A 16,239-nucleotide genomic window follows, 5' to 3' on the forward strand; every position below is an offset into this window, starting at 1 on the left:
ATGAAGATTAGACATTGATTTGGCCCAAAAAGGCAGAATATGTTAAAGTGGGGGCTTCCTGGTCATAGGTCACTCCAGAGTCTTCAATTTGCAATTGGTTAAAAGAGTAAAACTTTGTCTAAAAATTTTGAATCAGCAGAAAGGAATGTTTTCAGTTAAGATAAGGAAGTCTGTTAACCAAACCACTGGGTCAGAGTGACCCATGGGGTGTGTGACTTAATCCTTGCCTGACATGGACTTAGGTCCTATTTATCATTTGCTACCTTATTGTCACAAAGAGTCTGTTTTGTTAGTCTTATGATCTGTATTTTAACATTTATGCTGGTCAGTTCTGCCTAAACTCCAAAAGGGAGGGCATGTAACAAGGCATGAGTCCAACCTCCCTTCCCATTGTGGCCAGGAATTTCGTTTTTAACTTTTTTCTGGGATCCTCTTGGCCAACAGGGGGTCTGTTCAGTGAGTAGAGGGTTAGGATTTTATATTTAGTTTACATCAGGGACCTGGGTGAAGCGAGTAAGCCCTCCAGGGAGGTGTGATCATGGGGGAACAGAGTCAGCCACCCCCATCCCAGATTCTCTTTGGACTGCCTGCTCTGAGCGGCTGTGTGTAGACAGCAAGGAAGAGGGGTCTTCGTCAGATGCGTGCACCAGAGACTCCAGAACAGCTCAGCCTGGCTCACTCAGTAAAGGGCATTCTCAAGGGTCATTGCTGACTCTTCTGGGGCAACCAGTCTTCAAATGGACTTTCCCAAACCCCTTCCTATTGCAGAAAGCTTGCGTCATTTGCCTCCAAATGCTGTCCCCCTGACCTCTCCCTGGGGAGGGAGTGGGCTGCAGGTGCCACAGGATGCAGCATGAAGCCCTGCATTCTCCCACCGCTGCTGGAGCCAAGTTCTCCTTCATGTTTCTCTCTGCACAACACACACAGGAACACTCACAAATGCAGTCCTGGAAACAGGATTAGGTGGCCCCTACTTTCCTAGCTGGGATATGCAAAGCCACTTTCATACCAAACTTCCTTCCAGGGCATCTAAAGGTGACATGAGTGTGGGCATCTGTAAGCAGCTTTACTTGCCTTGGACAACCACAGGGAAACTGGGCAGTGAGTCCCACTCCAGATGCTGGCCGGAGAGACCCCAGTGAAGGCTCCCTCAGGCCTGCCCTCCCTCCCTGAGCCCCTCTCCTCTCCCCACTGCCCCTGATTTAAGGGTAGTCCTTTCTGCATTTCCTCCCGAGAGCACGATAATAACTCACTGCTTGACCAACTTCAGACAGACTCCTCCGGCACTTTTTTCAACTAGGCCTCATCCTTGGACCCCGTGCTCAGCCTGCCTGAGCCAGTCTTAGCAAAGAATCCTGTTAAGTCCTCTTCTGCCCTTAGTATCCAATCATCCTGGCCTGCCTGCAGCAAGTGTCCTGTTAAGTTAGTTTAGCAAGATACCCCCCTACCGTCAAGGTCCCCTCTGTTTTCCATCTGCCAACCCCCCACCTCCACCCTGTTCCTGGGCTGTAAATCCCCACTTGTCCTTGTGTTGGGAATTGTGCTCGGCGCTTTCCTCTTGCAGTAGTGCTCAACAGAGTCTGTCTTTTTGCCTTGGATAGTGTTCAGTTCTATTTCTCATTAACAGTTATGAAGGGCTGTGACACCTTGCTTGGCTTCTAGTCTTGACATAGACTAAAAGGCAGAAGGTTTCCAGAGCTCATGCTGGATGGCTGGGCAGATGAGGTCTTCAGAGACTCTCCAGGGAGGTACGGCTCTGCCTTTCTACTCAGTATGCAAGCTCCCCGGACTTCTGAAGAGGGGTGTTTCTCCTTAGAGAAAGTCTCCCTGAATGTGGGTATTTCATAAGTTCTTGGACCAGTTCTGCTCTTCTCAGTCCTGCTTTTTGTCAACATACATTGAATCACTTCTCCCTAGCAAAAGAGCAGCATGTGAAGAAAATGTGATCCTTGGTGGTTTGACATGAAATTGACTTTTTCTTCTAGCAACATTTATGAATATTCAAATACAATTATGGAAAAGATTTTTTGCACTGATCAGTGTAACAAACAAATTAGACATCCCAGTGTGCAAATATAACTTTCTGAATTTCCTAGTTTTAAATATTCCAATGGCCAGGATACCCTATCCAGAGGAAGCAGGACCGTCTCAGCTGACCAGGGCCCTTGCCTGCTAATAGCATCATGCATACCTTGTTTCTTCATGAGGCTGCTTGCCCAAGTTCCAATCCACAAGGAATTCATCTTATATCATAGCTGATGGATCCCGTGTCTCGTTTCTAAGTTGGAGCATCACTTTGCAGCTCCCAACCAGGGCCAGTCACATAATTTGAAAGGCCCAGTGCAAAATAAAAATGCAGAGCCCCTTGTTCAAAAAGCAGGAAAAGAATGGGCCAGCAAATAAACGAAACTAAAATAAACGAAAGCTTTTCCCTTTCTTCCATGGTCTCTCTTTTGACCTATCATGGTGTTTTTATTTGCTACTGAATATCATGCTTTCTTGGGACAGGGTGAGTGTCAACTGTCACACTTGCCCAGGGGCCCTGCCGAGTGACTTGGTGGGTACACAGTCCACCAGCTGCTTGCATGGCCATGCCCACCCTGAGATGCCATGGGTAGTGTAGTAAAAGCATCTGATGTCAACCCCACACCCCTCCACACATACACACTCAGGCTCCCGCAGACCATGGAGGGCACCAGCGGTTGCTGGGTGAGGGTGGGGATGGGGAGGCCATGTGGGGCCCAGGACACCAAAAGGAGGGAGACGAGCAGTCAAGAATGTGCCTGGGAGAGGTGGCGGACCAGCAGCAGATGGGAGCACACATGAGACAGGCTCCAAGTGCTCACGTATGCTCCACTGTCCAATGAGGCCTCACTTACACCACACAAATTCAAAGATAAAATAAAGTTTTTTTTGTTTTGTTTTGTTTTGTTTTTTTTTGGAGACAAGAGTCTCACTCTGTCACCCAGGCTAGAGTGCAGTGGCGCAATCTTGGCTCACTGCAACTTCCACCTTCCAGGTTCAAGTGATTCTCCTGCCTCAGCCTCCCAAACAGCTGGGACTACAGGTGCCCACCACCACACCTGGCTAATTTTTTGTATTTTTAGTAGAGATGGGGTTTCTCCATGCTGGCCAGGCTGGTCTCAAACTCCTGACCTCAAGTGATCCGCCCCCCTTGGCCTCCTAAAGTGCTGGGATTAGAGGCATGAGCCACCGTGCCCAGCCTGATAAAATAATTAAGAATGTCAAGACAGCAGTCACAGAGCCCTAAACCCCAAGTGCAGGGCCCTGTGCCTCTGAGGGGCTGCATGGCCACGAAGCCACCCTGCTCCAGCACTGGCAGCAGGAAATACAATCCATTCCTGGATGGAGGTTGGGTTAGTTCCTCAGGGCTGCTGTAACAAAGACAACCTGGGTGGCTCCAAACAACAGAAATGGGCTATCTCATAGTTCCAGAGGCCAGAAGTCTGACATCAGCGTGGTGCAGGGCCGTGCTCCCTCTGAAACCTTAGGAAGTCCTTGCTTGCCTCTTCCTGGCTTCTGGTGGCTGCAGCAATCTTTGGATTCCTTGGCTTGTGGCTGTGTCACTCCAATCCTAGGTCTTCACCGGTGTCCTTTTTATAAGAACACAGTCACATTGGGTCAGGGGCCCACCCTGCTCCAATGTGACCTAACTTTAACTATTACATCTGCAAGGATCCTGTTTCCAAATAAGGTCACATTTTGAGGTCCTGAGAGTTAGGACTTCAGAATGGCTCATCTTTGTGGGGGATGCACAACCCATAATAGAGGTGTGGAGGAAGGAGAGTTTCTTCAAGGGGCAGAACTGGGAAAGACTTTGTAAGGAGGCTGGTCCTTGAAAGAGGTGGCAGGAGCGGGGCCACAGCAGGTTGGGAGAGGGAAGAGTGAGCTTCTCAGTTTGGCCACCATGAGGGTGGCTGTCACTGGGTGCAGACAGCTGACCCCACTGTCAAGTTCTAGGGCTGGGCACACTGTTGCCCAGGAAGCAGGAGCTGGTCAAACCCCTATGGGGGTTTCCTAGGAGATAAACCCCACGGCCCAGGTAGGGCACGACAGAACAGACTGTATGGGGACAAGAGGTTCAACTGGCAGGACTCTTGGTAACACAAGGAAGGGTGGAAATGCAGAGGGAACAAGCCATGACTGACTGCTCTGCAAACATAACTTGTCACATTAAAATCACCCACTCTCTGCCTGGGCGCGGTGGCTCATGCCTGTAATCCCAGCACTTTGGGGGGCCAAGGCAGGTGGATCACAAGGTCAGGAGATTGAGACCATCCTGGCCAACATGGTGAAACCTCGTCTCTACTAAAAATACAAAAATTAGCTGGGCATGGTGGTGTGCACCTACAATCCCAGCTACTTGGGAGACTGAGGCAGAACAATCGCTTGAACCCGGGAGGCAGAGGTTGCAGTGAGCCAAGATCGCACTACTGCATTCTAGCCTGGCGACAGAGCAAGACTCCATGGCAAAAAAAAAAAAAAAAAAAAAAAAAGAGGCACCTGAAAGATGCTTCGCTATGACATAGAACACATTTCTATAGCTTGTATTTTTGAAACCATGTTTACCAGATGCCCAGGGCTTTTGTTTTTGGTGTTCTGTTTTGTTCTGCTTTTCCAGCATTTTTCCAGCAGCATCCTACAGATATTTCCAACAGTCACTGTCACTTCATCACACTCCCCAAAACTAACCACGCCAGCTACTCCTAATGACGACAGCAGCAAGCCCCCTAGCCCAAAGGCCTTTTCATTTCAGAACAAAACCCTTGATATAGACACCATTCAGTTATCTGTTAAGCCTGACCAGAGAACTACCATCACCAAGTCAGAAAATCACAAAAACCCTATAGTCCTAACCCACGGTTGAAAATTCAGTCCAGGTGCAGCGGCTCATGCCCATAATCTCAGCAATTTGTTAGGTCAAGGCAGGAGGATCACTTAAGCCCAGGAGTTCGAGACCAGCCTGGGCAACATAGCAAGACCGCCCCATCTCTACAAAAACAAAAAAGAAGAAAATTCAGTCTTTAACGTAGCATGCATCTGTATGTAAGTGTGTGTGTGGTGGTGTGTATATGAGTGTTGTGTGTGTATGTACATGTGCATAAGGGTTATATGAGTGTATATATATGCATGTGTGTCCCAGCTTCCAAACCCCACGAATGGCCCCTCTAGGACTCGGGGCTAGGTCTTGCCTGCTCGTGGAAGCCTCCTTTGCTCCTCCCTCACTCTGCAGCCGCAGCCTGGCACAGTCATGGGCTCAGTCCATGAGAGGCTTCTCTCCGCCTGTAACAGGGAAGAGGTCACTCAGTGGGAATGGCCAGGGTGGTGGCTTGCAGAGTGCAGGGCAGGGCCCCACCCTTGGGTTATGCCTGTTTCTAGAGCCAAACCTGCTCTTGGACCTTTTTAAAAGAACCTATATGCACCGCCCCCCGACCCCCCGCCATCCCCTATCCCCTCTGAGAAAGACTTTCTGTTGCTTGGAGCCAAAACACCTGACTGCTGACCCAGAGGGGATGGTCATGCCCCACGTCCTATCACATCCTCATAAAATGTACTATTTCTCCAATTTAAGCCATCTCCAAAGACCTCATTTCATGTGAGGGGAAATTTTTTTTTTTTTTTTTTTTTTTTTTTTTGAGACGGACTCTCGCTCTGTCGCCCAGGCTGGAGTGCAGTGGCGCGATCTTGGCTCACTGCAAGCTCCGCCTCCTGGGTTCACGCCATTCTCCTCCCTCAGCCTTCCGAGTATCTGGGACTACAGGCGCCTACCACCGCGCCCGGCTAATTTTTTGTATTTTTTTTAGTAGAGACGGGGTTTCACCGTGGTCTCGATCTCCTGACCTCGTGATCCACCTGCCTCAGCCTCCTAAAGTGCTGGGATTACAGGCGTGAGCCACTGCGCCCGGCCGAGGGGAAATTTGAAGAAAGGAGGAGCTGTACAAAAATTGTGTCAACAGGAAATAGCTGTTCATGTCAGGGTGAGGTGGGGGACTCCATTGACCCACACAGCTTTTGACTTGGAACTTTTTCCTTTGAATTTGTATCCCCTGAGTATAACCCAATAGTATTCAACTTTTGAGACCTGTCATTGTTTTATCATTTTATCAGAATGTTTGTCCATGTCCCCTCCCTCCCCCACTCCTGGCCAGTTACTTGCTTTTAAGAGATTTGGGCAGGGCGTGGTGGCTCATGCCTATAATCCCAGCACTTTGGGAAGCTGAGGTGGGCGGATCACCTGAGATCAGGAGATCGAGACTAGCCTGGCCAACATGGCGAAAACCCATCTCTAGTAAAAATACAAAAATCAGCTGGGCATGGTGGCAGGCACCTGTAATCTCAGCTACTCAGGAGGCTGAGGCAGGAGAATCACTGGAACCTGAGAGGCGGATGTTGCAGTGAGCCGAGATCGTGCCATTGCACTCCAGCCTGGGCAACAGAGCAAGACTCCATCTCAAAAAAAAGAAAAAAAAGAAAAAAAAGAGAAAGAGAGAGAGGTTTGATGAATTCTTAAAGGCCAGTCCCTGGGGTGGAGGGTACCATGGCTAAGATGCCTCCATGCCACACCGAAGGTCATTAGGGATACAGGACTCCCTGGGCTCCTTCCTGGGCCATTTTTATCATGTCAAATGCCCAGGGTCTTAGAGGCTCACCTGAGAACACGTGACTTCACCTCAGACCAAACCTGGAGGCCTCAAGCCACCTGCATTTGGATGATGAGAAACCACCACGTCATTAGACTCATTCATCTTTGTATCAACTTCAGCAAAAAGCAATTAAACCAGGAAGCAGGGCATAATTCATAGTTATAGGAAATCATTTCAACTCTTCGGTACCCAAGTCAAAGACAAAAGGCAAGAGCTTTTTTGTGTAAAATCTCTGTAGCATAGAAAGTCTGCTAGATCTCCCTAGAAAGGACACATTCCAGCAGCCTACGCATAGACATTTTCTCAGGCCTCCCCATTTTTTCCTGATCTCATCCATGTGTTTCTTCCAGCTTTGATTGTAAAATAAAAATGAGATTCAGAAAACCACATAAAACAAACATACAGCTGAATGAGTTACCATAAGAGGAATACCCCTGCACTCCTCACCCAGGTCATAAAGAAGCTTTTCCCCCATCCAGAGGCTTTCCCAAGCTCCCTCCCTCCCCAGGAAGGTGACCACATCCTGATGTCCCTGGAAATCGCCCCCTCACATTTCTTCCTGGTACGTCACCCTGGCCGCATCCCTAGACACTGTTTCTATCCATTTGTCCAAGTCCATCTCTTTCTTTGCCTTACAGTTTACCTGTTGAAGGTTCCCCTGTCGCTGGCCCTACTGCCCCACTCTGTGGTTGTGTTACCTGAGATCGCTCCAAATATTAATAATTTATACTCGGCCAGGTGCGGTGGCTCACACCTGTAATCCCAGCACTTTGGGAGGCTGAGGCGGGTGGATCACCTGAGGTCAGCAGTTCGAGATTAGCCTGGTCAACATGGTGAAACTCCGTCTCTACTAAAAATACAAAAATTAGTCAGGCGTGGTGGCAGGCGCCTGTAGTCCCAGCCCCACTCAGGAGGCTGAGTCAGGAGAATCGCTTGAACCCAGGAGGCGGAGGTTGCAGTGAGCCGAGATCGCGCCACTGCACTACAGCCTGGGCAACAAGAGCAAAACTCCATCTTAATAATAATAATAATAGTAATAATAATAATAATAGTTCATACTCAAATGCTCATCTCAGGTACTGTGTGACAGGGCAGGTGTCGCTTCTAACCAGCCCAATCCAAGAGAGCCTCTCCAACCACAGCCCCAGGTTAGGTGCCACCCACCCAATGTGGCCTAGGCCAGCGTCTAGATTGGGCCCTCAAGGACAGGACCAGTGTCCTCTGTCTTCCTCCCCACTGGCCACACAGAAGGGAGGGTGCAGTCAACTGTGGAGCAGACAGGATTTGGGGTTCCGCAGAGCCACACAGCTGCATGACCCTGTCCCTTTCCAGAGGGAAGATCTCACGGGCTGGCCAGGATAAAGGGGAGTTAGAGGGCCTTGGAGAGAGTGGGATGGTCCCAGAACCTCCTCACAAAAATGGACATTTGTAAAGCAGTGAAAGTTAAATAAATAAATAAGATGGGTCGTCATCTGGCTCTGCCTTTATTTTAACTTGCTTTGAGGATGAAAGAGTCAAACCGTGGGGAGTGACCAGTTGTCTGAGAAAAAGAAGAAAATGAGAGGCCCCTCGGGTCATCTCTCCAATGTATGACCTGGTCTGGGCTCCCCTGAATCTGCCCTGCTCCTTCCCGGCACTCAGGTTAGGAGAGGCTCCTTCTCTCCTTCTTCCTTTGGGGGTGACTTGCTGGAAGACACTCAACTGGCCTTCCTTAACTGATATGAGGCATCCTGTATGTGGTCCGTGCCAGTAAACTATTTGACACTGAATTTTTTTTTTTTTTTTTTTGAGATAGAGTCTCTGTCAGAAGACTGGAGTGCAGTGGCACAATTTCAGCTCATTGCAACTTCTGACTCCCTGGTTCAAGCGATTCTCCTGCCTCAGCCTCCTGAGTAGCTAGAATTACAGGCACATGCGACCACGCTCGGCTAAATTTTTTGTATTCTTAGTAGAGACGGGTTTTCACGATGTTGGCCAGGATGGTCTCCATCTCCTGACCTCGTGATTCACCTGCTTTGGCCTCCCAAAGTGCTGGAATTACAGGTGTGAGCCACCGCACCCGGCTATTTGACACTTTCGTCCCCAAATTATAGCTGTTGTAAAATAGTCCCATTTTTTAAAGAGAGAAACCCACATTCATATGCCTTTGGGTTTGGGTTTGAAGGATGCTCTAAGCCCTGCAGTTGCTGCAAGTGCACTGGCTCAGTGGGTGGAATCGGAAAGCTACTTCCTCTCTGTGAAGCGCTGAGCTCAGCTCAGAGCCACGGCCTCTGTGGGGGCACTTCTCCAGCTGAGCCACATTTACAAACTTCAGCTTTCAAAGCAGTCTCCGAGCCCAAGCAACAGGGCTTCTGGAGAGCAGCTCAGCGATGAAATCACCCCCTAATTAGCAACCTGAGAGAGGATTACATAAAAGACCCAAGATAATGCCATGCTCTTTTTGAAGGTAAAAGAGAAAACTCTAAACTGTATTATCTTTTTACCTTCTCTTCATATCAGAAATCATTGTGGGAAGCTCATTCCTCTTTCTGCAGGTCCCCATTCTCCTTTCCAATCAGCCCTCCTCCCCCAGCACAGGCACTTACAAATTCTGGAAATATCACTGCTTTGAGAAAACAAATAGGTTGTCAGGACAAGCGTCTCTAAGGGGAAAATGGTTTTCCCTGGCGGGATGAAAAACATTAAATCACAAGAATTTCTGTCTATGTGCTACCACCTGAAATGGAAAAGTTTTGTTCATTCCACCAGACAAACAGCTGATGTTTAAGTCCTGACCCCGGGTGCAGTGAGGTCCTAAAGCGTATAGCATAACCATCAGCATGCCACCGTTGGGGGTATGGGGAGGAGTGGAGACCAGGACCCCATGGGCACTAGGGCCTGGGGATCCCGCAACCAGGTTGTAAGCACGCAGGTGTTTCTTCCTGCCCATTGTATAAATAAAGACCATAGCATTGCAGTAAAGAAAGAGTTTAATAGACACAAGGCCGTTCATGACCATGGGAGATGGAATTTATACTCAAATCATCTCGTCCAAAGCTCGTGGGTTAGGGTTTTTTGTTTTTTTGTTTTTATTTGTTTGTTTGAGACAGTCTCGCTCTTCTGCCCAGGCTGAAGTGCAGTGGTGCAATCTCGGCTCACTGCAACCTCTGCCCCTCAGGTTCAAGCAATTCTCCTGCCTCAGCCTCCTGAGCAGCTGGGATTATATGCGCCCCCCACCACACCTGGCTAATTTTTTTGTATTTTTAGCAGAGACAGGGTTTCGCTATGTTGGCCAGGCTGATCACCCGCCTAGACCTCCCAAAGTGCTAGGAAGGATTACAGGCGTGAGCCACCGTCCCCAACCAAGGGTTAGGGGTTTTTCTTTCCTTTTTTGTTTTTTCTGTTTTGTTTTTTTTTTTTTGAGAGGGAGTTTTTTGCTCTTGTTTCCCAGGCTGGAGTGCAATGGCACTGTCTCGGCTCACTGCAACCTCTGCTTCCCGGGTCCAAGTGATTCTCCTGCCTCAGCCTCCCACGTAGCTGGGATTACAGGTGCCCGCCACCACACCCAGCTAATTTTTTGTATTTTTAGTAGAGATGGGGCTTCATCATGTTGGCCAGGCTGGTCTGAAACTCCTGACCTCAGGTGATCCACCCGCTTCGGCCTCCCAAAGTGCTGTGATTACAGGCATGAGCCAACATGCCCGGCCAGGAGTTTTTCAAAGGCAGTTTGGGGGAAGGGCTGTGGGTGGCTGCTGATTGGTTGAGGTGGAGATGAAATCATAGCAGGTGGAAGCTGCCCCCCTGCGAGCTCAATAGCTTCTGGTGGGCCACAGGAGTGAGGTTGGTAGGTCCAGGTGGAACCATAGATGTCAGACATGAAGATAAAACTGAAAAGATATCTTAGGTTCTACAACAGTGATATTATTTGCAGGAGTAATTGGGGAAGTTGCATATCTTAAAACCTCAAGAATAATGGCTGACAATCGTTTACGTCTGCGCCTTAGCAGGACGCAGGCTCCTCTCCACCTCCCAGCCTGATGGCCTCCCATTAGCTTTACAAAAGCGGTTGAATTTGGGGGGAGACCTATTAACACTATATCCTAAAAGTCTCTCAAAGTTAGCTCAGCCCAATAACCCAGGAATAATTAAGGGGAAGGCAAGACACAGGGTGGGTTAGCTCAGATCTCTTTCACTGTCATACTTTTCTCACTGATACAATTTTTGCAAAAGCAGTTTCAAGATCATAGCAAGAGGCAGAAACCAGCTCCGCCCCACATCTGAGCCCCCAAAGGAATTCAGGTCGGGAGTCAGCATCCACGGCCAGGGTCACTGGAGAATTCAGGCTCAGAAATCCTGCACATGGGTGTCTAAACATCTGTGGCTGACTTTAGTTCTTATGGAACTGAAGACTTTTCTGAAGGGGAAAGAGGCCCCATAGTGGGTAACCAGCCCCTATTCTGTGCTTCTGCTGAGACGGCCCCTGGATGCCAGTGATCAGGCCAGAATTGGGATCCACTAGTAGGGACATCCTGTCACCAGAAAGCAGGGATGTTCCTGAATGTTCCATGATCCCTTTCCTGATGGCTGTGTCTAACCCACGTTTTCTCTACTCTTAGATCCAAGCAAGGGATTGGCTACCTGCCCCCCACAAGATATTTTATTCACCTGACACGTCTTCTCAATTGAGATGAGCCCTTTTTTAACCATCCATAAACACATTCATGCACCATATGTTTCCGCCAACTACAGACGACATAGACAACGGTGGTCCCATAAGATTATGATACCGTATTTTTACTGTGCCTTTCTATGTTTAGATATGATAGATACACACTTACCACTGTGCTCCAACTGCCTACAGTATGGAGTACGTCACACACTGTACAGTTTTGTAGCCTAGGAGCAATAGGCTTTATCATATGGCCTCCTAGGAGAGTAGGAAGCCATACCATCTAGGTTTGTGTGAGTACACTCCATGATATTCACAGGATGACAAAATCGCCTAGCACCACATTTCTCTGAACATATTCCTGTCTGCCGGGCATGGTGGCTCATGCCTGTAATCCCAGCACTTTGTGAGGCTGTGGTGAGTGGATCGTCTGAGGCCAGGAGTTCAAGACCAGCCTGGCCAACATGGTGAAACCTCATCTCTGCTTACAAAATAAAACATTAAAAAATAAATAAATAAATTAGCATGGCCAGGTGTGGTGGCTCACGCCTGTAATCCCAGCATTTTGGGAGGCCGAGGTGGGCGGATCACCTGAGGTTGGGAGTTTGAGACCAGCCTGACCAACATGTAGAAGCCCCATCTCTACTAAAAATACAAAATTAGCCAGACATGGTGGCACATGCCTGTAATCCCAGCTACTTGGGAGGCTGAGGCAGGAGAATCGCTTGAACCCAGGAGGCGGAGGTTGCGGTGAGCCAAGACGGCACCATTGCACTCCTGCAGCCTGGGCAACAAGAGCGAAACTCCATCACAAAATAAATAAATAAATAAATAAATAAATAAATTAGCTGGGCATGGTGGTGCAACGCCTGCAGTTCCAACTACTTAAGAGACTGAGGCAGGAGAATCACTTGCACCCAGGAGGCAGAGGTTGCAGTGAGGGGAGATTGCGCCATTGCACTCAAGCCTGGGCGACGGAGCAAGACTGCCTCAAAAAAAAAAAAAAAAAAAAAACCACCAAAAAAAGCACATATTCCTGTCATTAACTGACACATGACTGCTCCAGTATGTTATCTCTAAACATATAAGACTCTTTTAAAAAATTTAACTACAGTGCCATTACCACACCTACTAAAAAGTAAAATAATTCTTTAATAACATCCAGTGGCAAAGTAGGTTGCAGTTTACTCAATGGCAATTCCTCATGTTCAAATTCTCCCAAGTTTCAAAGGTTAAAAGGTTAAAAAGTCTTTTTTTTTTACACTTGGTTTGCTCAAGTGAGGACCCAAAGAAAACCACTCATTAAATGTGGTTGGTTGAACAAACATATGAAAAAAGTCATCATCACTGATCATTAGAGAAATGCAAATCAAAACCACAATGAGATACCATCTCACACCAATTTGAATGGCGATCATTAAAAAGGCAGGAAACAACAGATGCTGGAGAAGACGTGGAGAAATAGGAATGCTTTTACACTGTTGGAGGGAGTGTAAATTAATTCAGCCATGGTGGAAGACAGTGTGGCGATTCCTCAAGGATCTAGAACTAGAATTACCATTTGACCCAGCAATCCCATTACTGGATATATACCCAAAGGATTATAAATAATTCTACTATAAAGACACACGCACACGTATGTTTATTGTGGTACTGTTCACAATAGCAAAGACTTGGAACCAACCCAAATGCCCATCAATGATAGACTGGATAAAGAAAAGGTGGCACATACATACCATGGAATACTGTGCGGCCATAAAAAAGGATGAGTTCATGTCCTTTGCAGGGACATGGATGAAGCTGGAAACCATCATTCTCAGCAAACTAACACAAGAACAAAAAACCAAACACCGCATGTTCTCACTCAAAAGTGGGAAGTGAACAATGAGAACACATGGACACAGGGAGGGGAACATCACACACTGGGGCTTGTCGGGGGGTGGGGGACTAGGGGAGGGATAGCATTAGGAGGAATACCTAATGTATATCACGGGTTGATGGGTGCCGCAAACTACCATGGCATGTGTATACTTATGTGACAAACCTGCACATTCTGCACATGTACCCCAGAACTTAGAGTATAAAAAAAAAAGTGGTTGGCTAGGTTGGGTTCACACCTGTAAACCCAACACCTTGAGAGGCCAAGGTGGGCTGATCATTTGAGGTCAGGAGTTCAAGACCAGCCTGGTGTGGTGGCGCATGCCTGTAGTCCCAGCTACTCAGGAGGCTGAGGCGGGAGAATGGCTTGAACTTGGGAAGCAGAGGTTGCAGTGAGACTGCACCAATGCACTCCAGCCTGGGTGACTGACTGAGACCCTGTCTCAGAAAGAAAGGAAGGAAGGAGGGAGGGAGGGAGGGAAGGAAGGAAGGAAGGAAGGAAGGAAGGAAGGAAGGAAGGAAACAAAATGTGGTTGATCAGTCTCCAGGCCTCTTTCAATGTATTAAAGCCTCCTCCCGCTACTTTTCCCCATACTGTTTACTCACTGAAGAAGCCGAGTTGTTTAGCTTAGAGAAGTTTCCAGTCTGGATTTGGCAGATGGTTTACTTGTGGTGTCATTAATTTATTCCTCCATGCCTGGTTTCCTGTAAGACATTGGTTTAAACTAGAGGGTCGACCGGCATGGTGGCTCAAGCCTGTAATCCCAGCAGTTTGGGAGGCCGAGGCAGGTGGATCACCTGAGGTTGGGAGTTTGAGACCAGCCTGGCCAACATGGAGAAACCCCGTCTCTACTAAAAATAAAAAATGAGCCGGGCATGGTGGTGCATGCCTGTAATCCCAGCTACTCGGGAGGCTAAGGCAGGAGAATTGCTTGAACCCAGTGGGTGGAGGTTGCTGTGAGTAGAGATTGCGCCATTGCACTCCAGCTCTGGGCAACAAGAGCGAAACTCCATCTCAAAAAAAATTAAAATTTAAATTAAAAAAATAAACTAGAGGGTTGATTTTTTTTTTCTTTTATTGGTGAGCTACCTCTTAGGTGATGCTGAGTGCTTCCCACAGCATCGCTTCCATCAAAACTGATCAGTGGTTTCAGGTGTTGTCAACCTGCTCTGTCCTTTAAAAGTTTTCCTCAAAATTTCACCTATGGCTTTAGCATCCACTGATTATTTTTGTCTCAATCTGTTACTTCAGCCTGTTTAACATGGTGACTTCCTAATCCAATCCTCCCTTTAGCTTTCTGCACTGACATTTTTCCATAAAGAAGACCTTTCCCTCCTCTGGTATGGTTTCCCTGAGGTGCCGTTCATGCAGAAAAAGCTGGATACATGTTTGATTCTTTATGGATTTTCAAAATGAGTGACACCCACCAACCTTGAAAGGGAGCTAATGCATTTTATTAAATATTTTTATTAATACATATGGAATTTTATAAATTTGATGTGCTTTGATCCATTGTAGCGGTTTTTCTTTCTAATGTTCAAATTGTCATTTCTTTGGCCAGTAGGACTCCTTTCAAATTAGCTGTGTCCTTCTAAAATGACCCAGAGCCGGGCGCAGTTGTTCATGCCTGCAATCCCAGCACTTTGGGAGGCCAAGGCAGACAGATCACAAGGTTAGGAGTTTGAGACCAGCGTGGCCATCATGGTGAAACCCCTTCTCTACTAAAGATACAAAAAATTAGCCGGGCATGGTGGGACGCACCTGTAATCCCAGCTACTCGGGAGGCTGAAGCAGGAGAATTGTTTGAACCCGGGAGGCGGAGGTTGCAGTGAGCCAAGATCATGCCAGTGCACTCCAGCCTGGGTGACAGGGCGAGACTCCATCTCAAATAAATAAATAAATAAATAATAAATAAATAAATAAAATGAACCTCGTAGTTTTTGTTGTTCGGCACAAAATGTGCCCCAGGTTTGTCTTGTGCATTTCCTGCCCCAGACTGGAATCAGCCATTGCTCCAAAGAGCCCTACTCTTTTTTTTAGAGGAATACGGTATTTAGCAACCAAATCATTAGAGAATTAGAAGTGTTACATGACAGAGGTCCCCATCCAGACCCCAAGAGAGGGTTCCTGGGTCTCATGTAAGAAAGAATTCAGGGCGAGTCCACAGTGCAAAGTGAAAGCAAGTTTGTTAAGAAAGTAGAGGAATAAAAGAACGGCTACTCCAATGGCTGGGCGCAGTGGCTCATGCCTGTAATCCCAGCATTTTGGAAGGCTGAGGTGAGCGGATCACAAGGTTAGGAGATCGAGACCAGCCTGACCAACATGATGAAACCCCATCTCTACTAAAGATACAAAAATTAGCTGGGTGTGGTGGCACGCCTGTAATCCCAGCTACTTGGGAGACTGAAGCAGGAGAATGTCTTGAACCTGGGAAGCGGAGGTTGCAGTGAGCCAAGATCATGCCACTGCACTCCAGCCTGGGCAACAAAAGCAAAATCTGTCTCAAAAAAAAAAAAAAAAAAGAATTGCTGCTCCATAGACAGCGCAGCCCCGAGGGCTGCTGGTTGCCCATTTTTATAGTTATTTTTTGATGATATGCTAAACAAGGAGTGGATTATTCATGCCTCCCCTTTTTAGGCCATATAGGGCAACTTCCTGATGTTCCATGGCATTTGTAAATGCCATGGCGCTGGTGGGAGCGTAGCAGTGAGGATGACCAGAAGTCACTCTCGTAGCCATTTTGGTTTTAGTGGGTGTCAGGCCTCTGAGCCCAAGCCTGCACGTATACATCCAGATAGCCTGAAGCAACTGAAGAATCACAAAAGAAGTTAAAATGGCCAGTTCCTGCCTTAACTGATGACATTACCTTGTGAAATTTCTTCTCCTGGCTCAGAAGCTCCCCCACTGAGTACCTTGTGACCCCTGCCCCTGCCCGCCAGGGAACAATCCCCTTTGACTGTAATTTTCCACTACCTACTCAAATCCTATAAAACTGACCCACCCCTAGCTCCCTTTGCTGACTCTCTTTTCGGACTCAGCCCACCTGC

The sequence above is a fragment of the Pan troglodytes genome, chromosome 11 (genome assembly GCF_028858775.2).
Source record: "Pan troglodytes isolate AG18354 chromosome 11, NHGRI_mPanTro3-v2.0_pri, whole genome shotgun sequence".
In the NCBI taxonomy this organism is placed as follows: domain Eukaryota; kingdom Metazoa; phylum Chordata; class Mammalia; order Primates; family Hominidae; genus Pan; species Pan troglodytes.